Here is a 15,998-nt window from a genome sequence, read left to right as displayed (position 1 = left end):
GTATGGAGATAGGACACATCCCTGGCGTACACCCTTCCCAATTTTGAACCATTCAGTGTTGTCCTGCTCTGTTCTGACCACTGCCTCTTGGTCCAAGTATAGGTTTCGCATTAGCACGATTAAATGTTCCTGGATTCCCATTCTTCTGAGAGTCAGCCACAGTTTGTTATGATCCACGCAGTCAAATGCCTTTGCATAATAAATGAAACACAGATAGGCATTATTCTGGTGTGTAAATAGAAAAGAAAATAATCTTAGGATGCTCTGTGAAGCTTCTGTTTAAAGCAGTGGCTTGGCTGGGAAAGTGGTGTGGCTTGCTATTACTCCCTTTGGGTCACAATGACAGATGGTCTGAAAACCTATCACATTTGCTCTTGACCAGCACCTCCCAGTAGTATTTTACTGCCTCAGCCACGTCGAGCAAGATTGCTGTTGAAAAGATAATAAAACTAAAAGGAGAAAACATTTTCTTCTGAATTTACTTCCCTGAGTCATTTTCCTTATGCTTAATAGAAATACATTGGTGAAATGAGAGAAAACAGAGAAATTATGTGTCATTTCAATTCCAGAGAGCAATTTCTTGGATTGTACCAACATTCTCTTGGAAGGAAACTCATCATGTCTGAAGACAGAAATTCCAACAACTGGTAGTTAAAAAAAGAAAGTAACTATGGGGGAAAGCAATCCCGTAGTCTTGAATTTACCTTATTTAAATGCATTTGTTAAATTTATTTTGCTAAATAAATGCCCTTTTTTCCTCTGAAATTATATACTTCTTAAAATCTTAACTTTTTGTTGATAAAAAAAGAAAGCATCAAAAGAAGATAGAGGCAATACACAGAGTCACTGTACCAGAACGACTTGATTGACATTGAAATCTTTCAGGAAATACAATATGAATAGGAGCCAATGGTAATGAAGGAGGAAGTGAAAGGTGAATTGAAGGAATTGGCAAAAAATAAGGTCCCAGGAATCGATGAGATTACCAATTGATTTGTTTCAATTAACATGCAGACTTGGATGCACTCACCCGTCTATGCCAGGAAATTTAGAGGACAGCTGTCTGTCTGGCCAACTGATTGGAAGAGGTCCGTATTGTTTTCATTCCCAAGAAAGGTGATCCAACTGAATGTGGAAATTATTGAACAATATTATTGATATCACATGCAAGCAAAATACTGCTGCAAATCTTAAAAAAAAAAAGGCTGGAACAGTGCATAGGGGACTGCCAGAATTTCAATCAGGATTTAGAAGAGGCTGTGGCACCAGGAATATCATTGCTGATGTCAGATGAGTCCTGGCAGAAAGTAAGGAATACTAGAAGAATGTCTATTTGTTCTTTATTGACTATTTTACATTTTACTGTGTGGATCATAAGTTATAGCTGACATTGAGAAAAATGGGAATCCCAGAGGCACTTGATTGTGTTCATGCAGAACCTATACCTGGACCAGAAGGCTGTTGTGTGAATGGAGTAGGAGAGACCTGCATGGTTTAGAATTGGGAAGAGAGTACACTAGGGTTGTATTCTCTCTCCATACCTATTCAATCTGTGTGCTGAGCAAATTATCCTAGAAGCTGGACCCTGTGATGAGGAGTGTGGCATAAGGATTGGAGGGAGACTCATCAATAACCTGCATTATGCAGCTCACATAATCTTGCTTGCTTGCTGAAAGTGAGGAGGACTTGAAGCACTTGTTGCAGAAGAGCAAGGAATGCAGCCTTCAGTATGGATTGCATCTCAACATCATTAAAACATATTATTATCATTGGACCGATAGGCAGCATCATGATGGATGGAGAGGAGACTGAAACTGTCAACAGCCTCATCTTGCTTGGATCCACAATTAACACCATTGGTCAGGAAATAAGGAGATGCATTCTGGGAACATCTGCAGTTAGGGTCCTTTCCAAATGACTGAGGGGTAGTCAGTTTCAAGACTAAGGTGTATCTGATTCAGACCATAGTCTTTGTGATTACTTACTGTGCGTCTGAGAACTGGACAATGAATGATGAGACAGGAAAAGAATTGATGCCTTTGAGCTGTGGTTCTGGAGAGGAGCACTGAGCATCTCATGGACGACCAAGAGAATGAACAGATATGTCTTGGAGACAGTGCAGCTGGAGGAAAAAATGATGGGGCCTTGCTTCACATACTGTGGGCATGTTGCTGTTGTTACATGCTATTGAATTGCCTGTGACTCATAGCAACCCTATGTATAACAGCTCTGAAGCCTTCTCTGTCCTGAGTCAGTCTGACTGACTCCGACACACCTACTCCCATTGCCTTAATTCTATATCAACCCATCTCATCCAGGGTCTTCCTCTCCAGTTCTGTTCTTCCACCCTTCTGAGCATGATGTTCTTTTCCAAGGATTGGTCCTTCCTGGCCACATCCCCAAAGTAAATGAGACAGAGCTTCAAAATCCTAGCCTCCAAGGAGAAATTTGGATGTGTTGGTAGGAAGGGCTATTCTTTGGAGAAGGACATGATGCTAGGAAGGGTGAAGAGTGGGTGGAGAGGAAGATTCTCAACTAGATAGATCAACATGGTAACTGTTGCAGTGGGCTTTTATGTGTCAGAAATTGTGAGGATGGCACGGATAGAACAGGGTTCAGATATTTTTTTGATCGTGTCTCTATGAGTCATACTTGATGGTGCTGATTCTGGTGGCCTAGTGGTAAGAAGCTGTGCTGCAATCCCAAGGGCATGCCATTCAAATTCGCCAGCTACTCCATGAAAGAAGCCTGGACAATGTCCTCCCATGTGTTTAAATGCATCTGAAAACCTGATGAAGGGTCAGTTATGAGTTGATTCCATCTGGACAGCAAACAACCACAATTGGCTTAACACCAGATTGTGCTAAGAAATCTGGAGGACCACTATCTTGCCAACTATCTCTAAGAGACCAATATTTATTCCCATTCCCCAGAACAGTGATCCAACAGAATGTGGAGATTATCAAACAATATCACATGCAAGCAAAATCTACTGAAGATTATACAAAAATAATTAGAACAGTACATTGACAGAGAACTGCGAGAAATACAAGCTGGGCTTAGTGGAGGCACTAGGAATATCGTTGCTGATGTCAGATGAACAACATGTTAACAACTCAAAGGCTGCAGTTCAAATCCCAAGCTACTCCTTGGGATAAAGGTGGGCAATCTCCTTCTATGTAATGATTAGAACAATATATGTTGTGATTATGTGCCATTGAGTTGACCACAACTCATAGCAACTCTATGAACAATAGCTCTGAACCCTGCTCTATCCTGAGCCAACCTCACTGTCTCTAATACATCTGATCCCATTGCCACAGTCACTGTGTCAATTAATCTCGCCCAGAATCTTCCTCTTCTGCAGTGACACTACCCTTCCAAGCATGATGTCCTTCTTCAGAGACTGGTCCCTCCTGGCCACATGCCCAAAGTATGTGAGATGGTGCAATGGAGTTCTAGAATCCTTGCATCCAAGGAGCAACCTGATTCTACCCTCTCCAGAACATACCTGTTTGTTCTCTTGGTAGTCCATGGTATGTTCAATACTCTTCTCCAGCACCACAACTCAAAGGCATAGAGTCTCCTTCTGTTATCCTTACTCACTCTCCAGTTCTCAGATGCATAACAAACAATTGAGAAGACCACAGCTGGGATCAGCCACACCTTAGTCTCTAGACTGATATCATTGCTCTTTAGCACTCTGGAGACATCCTTGATAGTAGATTTCCTAATGCAACTCATCTTTTAATTTCCTGACTACTGGTGCCAAGAGTGTTGATTGTGGATTTAAGCAATATGAAATTGCTAACAAACCTCAGTATTTTCTCCAGCTATCATGATGCTGCCAATTGGCCTAGTGGTGAGAGTCTTTGTTTTCTTTTTCTTTTTTTTTTTCTTTTTTGAGAGTCTTTGTTTTCTTGATGTTGAGATGCAATCCATTTTGAAAACTGCACTCCTTGGCCTTATGCAGCAAGTACTTCAGGTCCTCCTCCATTTTGGCAAGCAAGATTATGCTGTCTGCCTAATGCATGTTGCTGTTAGGTGCCATCGAGTCTAGCATGACTCATAGCAATCCTATAAACAAAAGATCTGAACCCTGTTCTATCCTGCACCATTCTCACACTTCTTGATGCACAATAGCCCATTTCAGCAGTCACCATATCAGTCCATCTGGTTGAGGGTCTTCCTCTTCCTTGCTGGCCCTACACCCTTCCCAACATCATGTCCTTCTCCAAGGAAAAGCACCTACTAGTAACATGTCCAAAGTATGTGAGGCAAAGCCTCATCATTCCTGCCTCCAAAGAGTACTCTGGCTGCACTATCTCCAAGACATATTTGTTCATTCTTTTGGCCATCCACGGATGTTTAGTGCTCTTCTCCAACATCACAGCACAAAGGCATCAGTTCTTTTTCTGTCATTCTTATGCATTATCCACGTCTTGGAAGCATAGCTAGTAATCAGAAAGACCATGGCCTTAATCAGACACACCTTAGTCCTCAAACCTGGCATCACTACTCCTCAATCATTTGAAACAGCCCTAACTGTAAATTTTCCCATTGCAATGCATCTCCTTATTTCCTGACTGCTTGTACCAGGGGTGTTAATTGTGGATCCAAGCAAGATGAAGCTGTTGACAGTTTCAGTCTCCTCTCCATCCATCATGATGCTGTCTATTGGTCTAGTGGTAAAAATATTTTTCTTGGTATTAAGACACAATCCATACTGAAGCCTGTATTCCTTGATCTTCTGCAACATGTGCTTCAAGTCCAAAAGAACCAAAGAGGAAGAAATTGATAATTTTTACCAAACTTTGCAGTCTGAAATTGACAGAATATGCAATCAAGATGTGTTAATGATAATTGGTGACTGGAATGGAAAAGTAGGAAACAGTGAAGAAGGAACAGTAGTTGGAAAATAAGGACTTGGTGATAGAAATTAAGCTAGAGATAGAATTACTGAATTTTGTATTTACAATGATTTATTCATTGTTAATACTTTTTCTAAAAGGCACAAAAGAGGACTCTACACATGGATTTCACCTGGTGGGCTGCACAGCAATCAGATGTGTGGTAGAAATTGGTGGAGAAATCACTGGAGAAGTTGAATAATGGCAGTCAAAACTAGGCCAGGGCCAGACTGTGGGTCAGATCATCGATTACTCACATGCAAGTTCAAATTGAGGCCAAAGAAAATGAAACTAAGTCCACAGGAACCAAGATATGATCTTGAATCAATTCCATCTGAATTTCATGATTGTGTATATATAAATTAAGGATAATATATATATATATATATATAAATGTTGATTGCCTTTGAGTCGAACACAACTCATAGTGACCCTATGAACAAAAGGCTTGAAGCCCCTCTACAACTATTAACATTTATCAAAGTTCATAGAGTTTCATAGAGTTCATAGAGGCATGTTATTTACGGAGTGGATGCCACTCCTGCTTCATATATATGAGTGTGTATATGTGTGTGTGAAAGAGAGATGCTTATTTACCTATCTCAAGAAAATATTTCACAGGCTTGTAGAGGCTAACAGATTCCAGGTCCATAGATTTCCTGATTCAACGTCATCCCCTGACTCATAAAACTGTAGAGATTGAAGATGGTTGTCAGGTAAGGTAGCAAACTGCTATCTTTGAAAGTTCATGAATTCACAGTCACAGGTAAGATAGGACACTGGTTTGATTAAAACAATACCAACAATTGTTGAGAATACATAGAGTACTATGGGTATTCCATCATTAGACTTTTTTGGCCATCATGCCACTCTCATTTCTACCCGTTGATTTTTGAACATGTGAATCCTGGCTACTGAGAATAAGCTACATATATTGGATATTGATCTTAAGTATGTATAGCTTCCAGGGAGGGCCAACAATGAGTCAGTTTTGACTCCTTGGTAGTGAGTTTGATTTGGAACACATTGACCCAAATCTGCAAAATATTGTAATTTAATTGGTTGCATAATTGTATTTTTAGAGGTTCACTTCATAATTCCATCAAGCCAGGTGCTTTGTGATGATCAAGACCATGATAAGATGAATGAATCTCATGAGCATGAGTCCATGATCATATTTCATTTGCTGTGAAATGAGTCCCTTGATGTGAAGTGATGTGATATGAGATTCCAAGATGATGGTAAAGATACTGTGAAAGACCATAATACAACATGGTGTGCCCCAACAGAACCATAACATTAGTCTTAGCAGAAACATTGCATACAGAGAATACAGATCCATATCCAGAATGTCTATTACAATAAGAGCAAAATTCTTCCCTTTCCATGATAGGTAAGTTGGTTTTTGTGCCAGTGAGTTGGAACTGACCCATAGCGGACCCTCCAGTAGGTTTTCAGAGGCATTAAGTCACGTGGGAGGAGATTACCCACCCTTCTCCCTCAGAGCAGCTGGTAGATTCAAACCACATGCCTTTGGGACTGTAGCATAGCTTCTTAGCACTAGGCTACCACAGCTCTTTGATGGAGTAGTTGTTGTTAGGTGCCATCAAGGCAAGTATGACTCATAGTGAGCCTATGAACAAAAGATCTGAACCCTACTCTGTTGTGTGCCTTCCTCACACTTCCTGACTCTCAAGAGCTCATTGCAACAATTACCATGTCAATCCACCTGGTTGAGGGTCTTCCTATTCTTCACTGACCCTCCAGTCTGCCTAGTGTCATGTCCTTCTCCAAGGGATAGTCCCTCCTAGCAACATGCCCAAAGTATGTGAGGCAAAGCCTCATCATTCTTAACTTCAAAGAGCACTCCTCCAAGACATATCCGTTTGTTCTCCTGGCCATCCATGGGATATTCAGTGCTCTTCTTCAACATCACAATTCAGAGGCATCAATTCTTCTGTCTTCATTATTCATTGTCCAGCTCTCAGTTACATGGCAAGTAATAGTGAAGGGAAATTCTCCAAATGGTCAGAACTTCAACCAGTGCACCTGGGATGAATTTTCTTCCCAAACCAATGAGGCCCATCACACATTGTGCCACATTTTGAGTTGTGGGGGAGAACAGATGCAATAACTTTTCTTTCCGTTTATTTTCTTTTTTAGTGAAATGTGAAAATTTACAAATCACATTAGCTTTTTCAGAAATCATTCATAGGCATTGACTTTTTTTAGGCATTGATTATAGGCATTGAGTGTTTCAATTACTTTTTACCATGATAAACCCTTACTGTGTAACTTCATCCACCTTTCTGTTTTGTTTTCTCCCTTCTCCGTTTTTCTTCTCCCTCCCCAACTAATCTGAAGTGTACATCTTGTCCCATATTGTTAATTGTAATCACATGCAAGCAAGATTCTGCTGAAAATTATCCAAAAACGTTTGGAACAATATATCAACAGAGAACTTCCAGATGGGCAGGATGGATTTAGAAGAGGTCGTGGTACTAGGGATATTATAGTTAATGTTAGATGGATCTTGGCAGAAAACAGAGAATACCAGAAGAATGTCTATCTGTGCTTCATTGACTATGCAAAAGCTTTTGACTGTGTGGATCACAACAAGCTATGTATGGCTGACTCTGAGAAGAATGGGAATTCCAGAACATTTGATTGTGCTAATGTGAAACCTATACTTGGACCGAGAAGCAGTTGTCAGAACAGAGCAAGGAGACACTACATGGTTCAAAATTAAGGAGGGGGTCCATCAGGGATATATTTTGTCTACATACTTTTTCAATCTGTATGCAGAACAGATCATCTGAGACGCTGGAGGAATGTGGCATCAGGATTGGTGAAAGAATCATCAACAACCTGTGTTATGTGGTGACACAACCCTGCTTGCTGAAACTGAGGAGGACCTGAAGTGCTTGCTGCAGAGGGTCAAGAACTGCAGCCTTTAATATGGATTGAAGTTCAATATCAAGAAAACCAAGATTCTCACCACTGGGCCAATTGGCAGCATCAGTGTGGATGGTGAAGAAGATTGAGATAGTTAACTGCTTTAGTTTACTTGGTTCCACAATCAAAACTCTTGGTACCAGCAGCCAGGAAATCAAGAGACAAATTTTATTGGGAAGGTCAACTGTGAGGGACCTCTCAAGCTTACTGAAGAGCAATGATGTCAGGCTGGAGACTAAGGTATGCCTGATCCAGGCTATAGTCTTCACAGTTACGTGCTATACATCAGAGAGTTGGATGGTGAATAGGGATGATAGAAAGAGAATTGATGCCTTTGAGCTGTGGTGCTGAAGAAGAGTGTTGAGCATACCACGGACTGCTAGGAGAACAAACAGGTTTGTCCTGGAGAGGGTGAAGTTGGAATGCTCTTTGGAGTCAAGGATTCTGATGCTTCGTCTGACATACTTTGGGCATGTTGCAAGGAGGGACTGGTCCTTGGAGGGGGACAGCATATTTAGGAGAGTGGAGGGACAGCGCCGGAGAGGAAGACCCTCGATGAGATGGATCGATTCTGTGATTGGAGTGGTGGGAATGAGTGTGTAGCAAAGGATAGAAGGGCGTTTAGGGCTCTTGTACATAGGGTTGCTATGAGTTGCAAGTGACTCGATGGCACATAACAACAACAACAATACACGTACTATCTGATTGTCCATTCGTTTCAGACTCAACTTCCCTTCACCTATTATAATACTGGAATTATTTATTCCTTTCCTCCACTCCCACCTTGTTTCTCCCTGCCCCAGTCAGCTTATTTTTATAATAGATAGTACACAACGTGGATGAGTCTGGAAGACATTATGCTTAATGAAATATCTTAGTCACAAAAGAACAAATGTTATCCTTCTCTTTAGATGAAATAACTTGACTTTTTCCAGCTCAATGGATTAAAAGATATTTCACTTAAGTGGAAGCACCTAACTTTTCATCAGCTTAATTTCCAACCCTTTGACATGCTAAAGTATTACTGATAGGTCTAGAATCACTGACATCACTTTCTTATTAATCAAATCAGCATAATGGCAAAAGTGTAATGAACCAATATGGTGTCTTATGGAAGAAAAAATAAAAATCCCTATGACCTAAATTCCTGTCACTCACAATGTTATACTTCAAGATGGATCTAGAAATAACTTTTTTTACTATAAAGGCAACCCCATTTTTCCTTGTCTTTTCATCTCCAGAGTAATATATCATATGGTCATCAGACTCAAAATGCCCCATGCCAGTCCATCTCATCTCTCCAATGCCTAATATGTCAATGTTTATGCGTTCCATTTCTTTCTTAACAATTTCTAATTGTCCTTCATTCATGGCTCTCACATTCCATGTACCAATCACTAGGGTCTGCTTACAGCTGTTCCTCCTCCCTTGTGTTTCCATACTTGATAGTTCTACCTAGGTTGAGAGTGTTCACTGCTTCACTTTGCTCGGCTCCACAGTCAACACTCTTGGTACCAGCAGTCAGGAAATAAAAAAGCGTATTGCGATGGGAAAGTCTGCTATTAGGGACCTCTCAAAGGTACTCAGGAGCAACAGTGTCTCTCTGGAGACTAAGGTGAGCCTGATACAGGTCATGGTATTTGCAATCACTTGTTATGCATCAGAGAGTTGGACAATGACTAGGGAGGACAGAAGGAGAGTGGATGCTTTTGAGCTGTGGTGCTGGAGAAGGGTACTGAATGTACCATGGACTGCCAGGAAAACAAACAGATTCATCTTGGAGAGGATTAAACCAAGCTACTCCTTGGAGGCAAGGATTCTGGGGTTTCGTCTGACATACTTTGGACATGTTGCCAGGAGGGACGGGTCCTTGGAGAGGGACATCATGCTTGGGAGGGTGGAGGGACAGCGCAGGAGGGGAAGACCCTCTATGAGATGGATTGATTCGGTGACTGGGGTAATCGGGATGGGTGTGTCAGAAGCGGTGCGGTTGGCGCAGGATAGAGCAGGGTTTAGAGCTGTTGTGCATAGGGTCGCTATGAGTCGGAAACGACTCGATGGCACATAACAACAACAACAACAACAACAACAATGACCTAAATTATGACATAGTGCTAGAAAGTTGATATTTCCCTGAGGTAGGACCATGAAAGTGTATTAATGACCTTGCTAGTTGAGGCAAATTGCTTTTGATGATCCAAAATTGGAATGGAGATAAAGACATTTAGTCAAATCAATAGCTGCATTCTATGAGGTATATAAATTTGTTGCAGCAGTGAAACCACATTTGGATCAGCCCCTGCAATTTAAGTCACTACTTGCTTAAATTTACAACAATCAACTGCCATTCTCCAGAATTCACTTTCTTTTCCACAGGCAAAATAGGTGAGTCTCTAAAGAGGAAAAAAAAAAGAAAATGGACATAGGGCACAAGGTCATGAGTGTCTCTCTGAGAGGGCTGGAAGGAATGACAATAGCACAGCCCCTTTCTTCCCTAGAGCAGAAAGCAGATAGAGTCCATAGACTCACAGACTCACAGTTATGGTACCAACAATGAGGTTTATTATGGAAGGAAGTTGGAGAGTGGGATAGGTAAAAAGTACTGCCCAATGCAAATCCAAGTTTTATCCAAGCAGTCCAAAGGCACCGCTCCTCAATTAATCCAGGCTTTGGTTTAAGTTCAGTCGTCAAATCCGAATAATCCAGTAAGGTTTGCCTCAGAGTAGTTATAAGTCAATTTCTCTCTCAAGCATCTTGCAAGAACTGTGGCCAGTACAAATGCAAGAAGCTTCACATCACACCTTGTCACATTTTATCCACAACAATGCCACAGTCTCTCTACCACCAGGGTCTCTCTCTCACCGGGGTCTTTATGTCACAAGTCTTGTTCACCTCAAGTCTTGCGTCTTGCTGCCCAGTGTGGGAAGCCTCTTATCTTAGTCCTTTAGCTGATACTGATTGCAAGAGCATGTGTCTGCAGTTAAGGTAGCTGAAGACCAGAGGGTAAATGGCTTAAAAAAAAAAAGCAAGTCAACTTTCATTTGAACACCACAGTGAGTTAAATGGTGCTGTACGTTCTTCAAGCCCTTGATGGTGGCATTAATATCTCCAGTTTCTCCAGGAATTTGGTATTGCTTTTGGTTTACTATTTTGTAGGTAAAGCCAGTTCTAATAGTGTCCACTTGACTTTTCCTACCATGGTAGCTCTTAGCAGCAGAAAGATGGGCAATCTCCTCCCGTGTGATTTACAAACTTAACTTAAACTTAACTCTACGGTTAGCTATGATTCAACTTGATGATAATGAGTTGAGAATAAGCCTTACTCTGCATGTTGGGGATACAATGTAGGGATTCTGCTGGTTGCTAGACATGTCTATTTCAATTACACATTCTGGAACTGGGTAAAATAACTACAGGATGTGCTCAAGGAGCCACTATTTGACTGACCTGAGATAAGATTCCATTAATAATTGGACTTCCAAGCTCCCCTCTCTGGCTGATGAGTTATAGTCATATTTTGGGTCTCCTGAAATTAGTGTCAATTCAGAGCCAGTGTCTAGTAATCTTCCAAAAGCCTTTACTTTCCCGTATTGAATAGTAACTTTTATATACATTATATTCATTCCCACATATATTCTTCTTGTTTCTGTTTCTTCATATTTAAAAATAAATCAAGCTGTACTTTTTTAGTGTAGCATACTTCTTCCTGGGTCAGAATTTGTACTTCCTTTTTTTTTAAAAGGATTTCTTCCCTGCCCCATATTTTGGGGCTCATTGAGAGCTCTACTACAGTGAAATTACAGATAACATACGTTTAGGTTAATCGCATTAAATGTTCTGTTGGCTGAATTTTAGAGGTTCAATGTCCCCTTATTGTATATTGCTATTCTCTTTCCAGAACTTGTTTAATAATTTTTCTACTTTCTCCCCTTACCAATTTAATTTGTAAATTACATCATGTTCTAGGTTGTTAATTGCAATATATGTGTTTGATTGTATACTCACTTCAGATTGATGTTCCTTTCACTTATGCCATTATGGGAATTATCTATCCATTCTTTTCCTACTCTCCCCATCATCCCTCCCATCATCCTATTTTGTATCAGTGGTCTTATACAGTATTTGAACTTTTGGACTGAGTTCTTTCACTAAGCATAATGTCCTCCAGACATTACTTCTTGTGTAGTATTTCACAAGTCCCTTATTTTTTCCAAAGCTGCATAATATACTACATTATGTGAACATACCACAATTTCTCTATCTAGTTGTGTTGATGAGTACTTGAGTTGCTTCCATCTCTTAGCTACTGTGAACAATACTTCAATAAACATGAATGTGAAAGCATCTGTTTGTGTTGCAGCTTTTATTTCTTTGGGGTACATTCCCAGTGGTGGAATAGCTGAACCAAATGGTATTTCTGTTTTCAACTTTTGAGGAAACGCTAGGCATTCTTTCATAACAGTTGTACAATTTTACACTCCCACTACCAGTGCATGAGAGTCCCAATCTCTACACATCCTCACCAACCTTTGTTGTTTGCTGTACTGTTGAACTTTGCTTTGTTGCTGCAGTGAAACTATTGCTTATTATTGTTTTGATTTTCACCTTTCTCTGGTGGCCTAGTGGTAAGAAGCTGTGTTTCAATGTCAAAGGCACATGGCTCAAACCCACCAGCTGCTCCACAACCCTGTTCCTGTGCAATTTAATGCCTATGGAAACCCCTGGAGGGTCAGCTATGAGTTGATTCTGACTGAATGGCACACAACAAGAACAACAGTAGCCAGAATAGGCAACATCATGATTGCTGTTGTTATGTGCTCTCAATTATGACTCATAGTGACTCTATGAGCAATGGCTTTGAAACTTGCTTCACCTTGAGCCAACCTCACCCATTGCCACAGTCCCTGTGTTAATCTATCTCATCCAGGGTCTTCCTCTTCTGTGCTGATCCTCCACTACTCCAAGTATGATGTCCTTCTCCAAGGATTGGTGCCTGCTGACAGTATGCCCAAAGTACGTGAGATGGATCTTCAAAATCCTTGCCTCCAAAGAACTACTTGGTTTTACCTTCTTCAGGACAGACTAATTTGTTCTTTTGACAGTCTGGTATGTGTAATACTCTTCTCCAGCACCACAACTCAAAGACATCAGTTTTTCTTCTGTCACCCTTATTTACTGTCCAGCTCTCAGATATATAGCAAGCAATTGAGAAGACTATGGCCTAAATTAGGCACATCTTAGTCTCTAGACTGATATCATTGTTCTTTAATACTCTGGAAAGGCCCTTGATAGTAGATTTACAAATTGCAGTTTGTCTTTTGATTTTCTGACTGCTAGTGGCAAGGGTGTTAACCGTGGATCCAAGCAAGATGAAATTGTTAACAACCTCAATCTTCTATTCATTTATCATGATGCTTCCTATTGGCTTAGTGATGAGGATATTTGTTTTCTTGATGTTGAGCTGCAATCCACTTTGAACACTGCAGTCTTTGATCTTCTGCAGCAAGTGTTTCAAGTCCTCAGTTTTGACAAGCAAGGTTGTGTCATCTGCATACTGCAGGTTGTTAAGGAGTCTTCCTCCAATCCTGGTGCCATATTCTTCTTCATAAAGTCTAGCCTCTTGAATGATCTATTAACAATATAGATTGAAAATTATATGGAGAAAATATACACCCCTGATGCATTCCTTTCTTGATTTTGAACCATATTGTATTTTCTAGCGTTGTACTGACAACAGCCTCTTGGACTAAGTATAGGTTTTGCATGAACACAACCAAATGTTCAGTATTCTCATTCTTCTCAATGTTAGCCACAATTTGTTGTGATCCACAGTCAAATGCCTTTACATAGTTGATAAAACCTCCTTCTGGTACTCTCTGCATTCAATTCAGATCCCTCTGAAATCCACAATGATATCCCTAATGTCATGTCCTCTTCTAAACCCAACTTGTATATCTGGAAGCTTTTTTTTCGACGCCCTGTTCTAGCCATTTAAAAATAATCTTCAGCAAATTTTTGCCTGAATTTGATATTAATGTTTTATGATTTCCATATCTTATTTGATCACCTTTATTTTTGGACTGGGAGTATATACAGATCTCTTCCAGTCAGGTTGGCCAGGTATCTGTCCTCCAGATTTCTTGGTGTAACAGATCCAGGGCCACATCTGTTTGTTGAAATATATCAACTGATATTCCATCAATTCCTGAGGTCTTATTTTTTGCTGGTTCCTTCAGAGCATCTTGAACTTCCTCTTTTATATTTCCATTGTTTCTTTTAAAATAATATTTTGTATTTTACATTATTCTTCATTCATATTGTATTTCATACAAGCATTCCCTTGCACTATGTTTTATAAAATCAATCACTATTGGACCTTGAACATCATTACACAATCTTTTCAGGTCCCCATTGGGTCCTTCCCATTTTCTTCACCCCCTCCCTCCACCCACCAAACTGTGCAATTATTTGGTTTGTCGCTACCCATCCTCATGTCTCTGCTCCCACCTCATCCCTCCTTAGTCCTCCATACATGTTTTAGTAGTTACCCTTCTATTTTTACAATAATGGTCTTATGCAATATTTCTCCTTATGAGACTGAGTTAGTTCACTTAGCATAATGCTCTCCAGTCTCTCCCAAACTATGTAGTATTTTTCAAAATCATTGCTCCTAAATGCTCATAGTATTTCATCATGTGAATGTACCACAATTTCTCAATCCATTCAGTTGGACCTTTGGGCTGTTTCCATGATCTTGCCATGGTGAATAACACTGGTATGAACATTAGTGTACAGATCAATGTTTGTGTTTCAGTTTTAATTTCCTCAGGGTATATTTCTAGTAGTGGAATAGCTGGGCCATATTAAGTTTCTATGTTCAACTTTTTGAGGAAATGCCAGACTGTCTTCCAGAGTGGTTGCACCTTTTTACTATCCCACCAACGGTTTGAGAGTTCCCACCGCTCCACATCTTCTACAACTTTTATTGCTTGTTGAGCTGCTAAACTTTGCCACTGCTACTGGGGTAAGATTTGTGGCTTTGATTTGCATCTCTCTTAGTGCCAGTGATTTTGAGCATTTCTTCATGTGTCTGTTTGCCATCTGAATGTCCTCCTCTGTGAAAAGTCTTTCCATGTCTTTTACCCATATTATAATTGGGTTATCAGTCTTTTTCTTCTCGAGACCTAGGTGTATCAAAATTTATTATGAGACCTATGTCTCAGATGGTATTGCCAAATTTTTGTTCTCGGTCAGTAGAGGGTTTTTTTCACCCTGTTGTAGAAGGTTTTGATGAACATGGAGATAAACTCAATGTGGATCAGAGACCTGGGAGTAAAGCCCAAAACCATAAAGTTCATGAGAGACAAACTGAGACCAAACTTAGAAGGCCTCATCTATGGTATAAAGAGGCTGACAAATACAACCAGAATTGCACGATCTGGAGAGGAGAAAATTGTAGTGCCCATCAATAAATGAATGGATAGAGAAACTATGGTACACAATGGATAATGTGCAGCACTGAAAAACAAGGAACTCATAAAATATCCCACAACAAGGGTGACCCTGGAAGACATTATTCTTAGTGAACTATCTCAGTCACAAAAGGACAAATATTGCATACCACCAGTTATTATACAGGCCTGATATGAGGGTTGAAAAGAAACTAAGGCAGGGAGGGGGGGGTTTAAATAATGAATACTACATTGGAACAGATGAAGGAAAGAATTGTTTAAAAGGAATATATGAATAGGCATTATTTGTATGACAACAGTCAAGAATAAGAAGTACATAGCAAAGTGGACTTGGGAGGAAGTGGGGGGAGGAAATTATGCAACAATGAATGAATGAAAATTCAACTTTTCTGTAAACTTTTGTTAAAATAATTATAAAAAAAGAGTTTGCAAAAAAATTGATGAATGGGACTGCCTAAAGATTAAATCTCTGTTCTCATCAAAACCTTTTCCAATAAGAGAAAAAGAAAACCTATCAATTGGAAATAAACATTTGGCAATACTAACTCAGACAAGGGTCTCATAACAAAACTTTACAGAATCCTACAGGACTTCCAGAAGAAAAAGACTGATAATCCCATTACTAATTGGGCAAAAGACATGGAAAGATTTTTCACAGAGG

The sequence above is a fragment of the Elephantulus edwardii genome, unplaced genomic scaffold, assembly GCF_000299155.1.
Source record: "Elephantulus edwardii isolate Elephantulus edwardi_28Jun2011 unplaced genomic scaffold, EleEdw1.0 scaffold00355, whole genome shotgun sequence".
Taxonomy (NCBI): domain Eukaryota; kingdom Metazoa; phylum Chordata; class Mammalia; order Macroscelidea; family Macroscelididae; genus Elephantulus; species Elephantulus edwardii.
Note: the sequence above shows the minus strand (reverse complement) of the source record.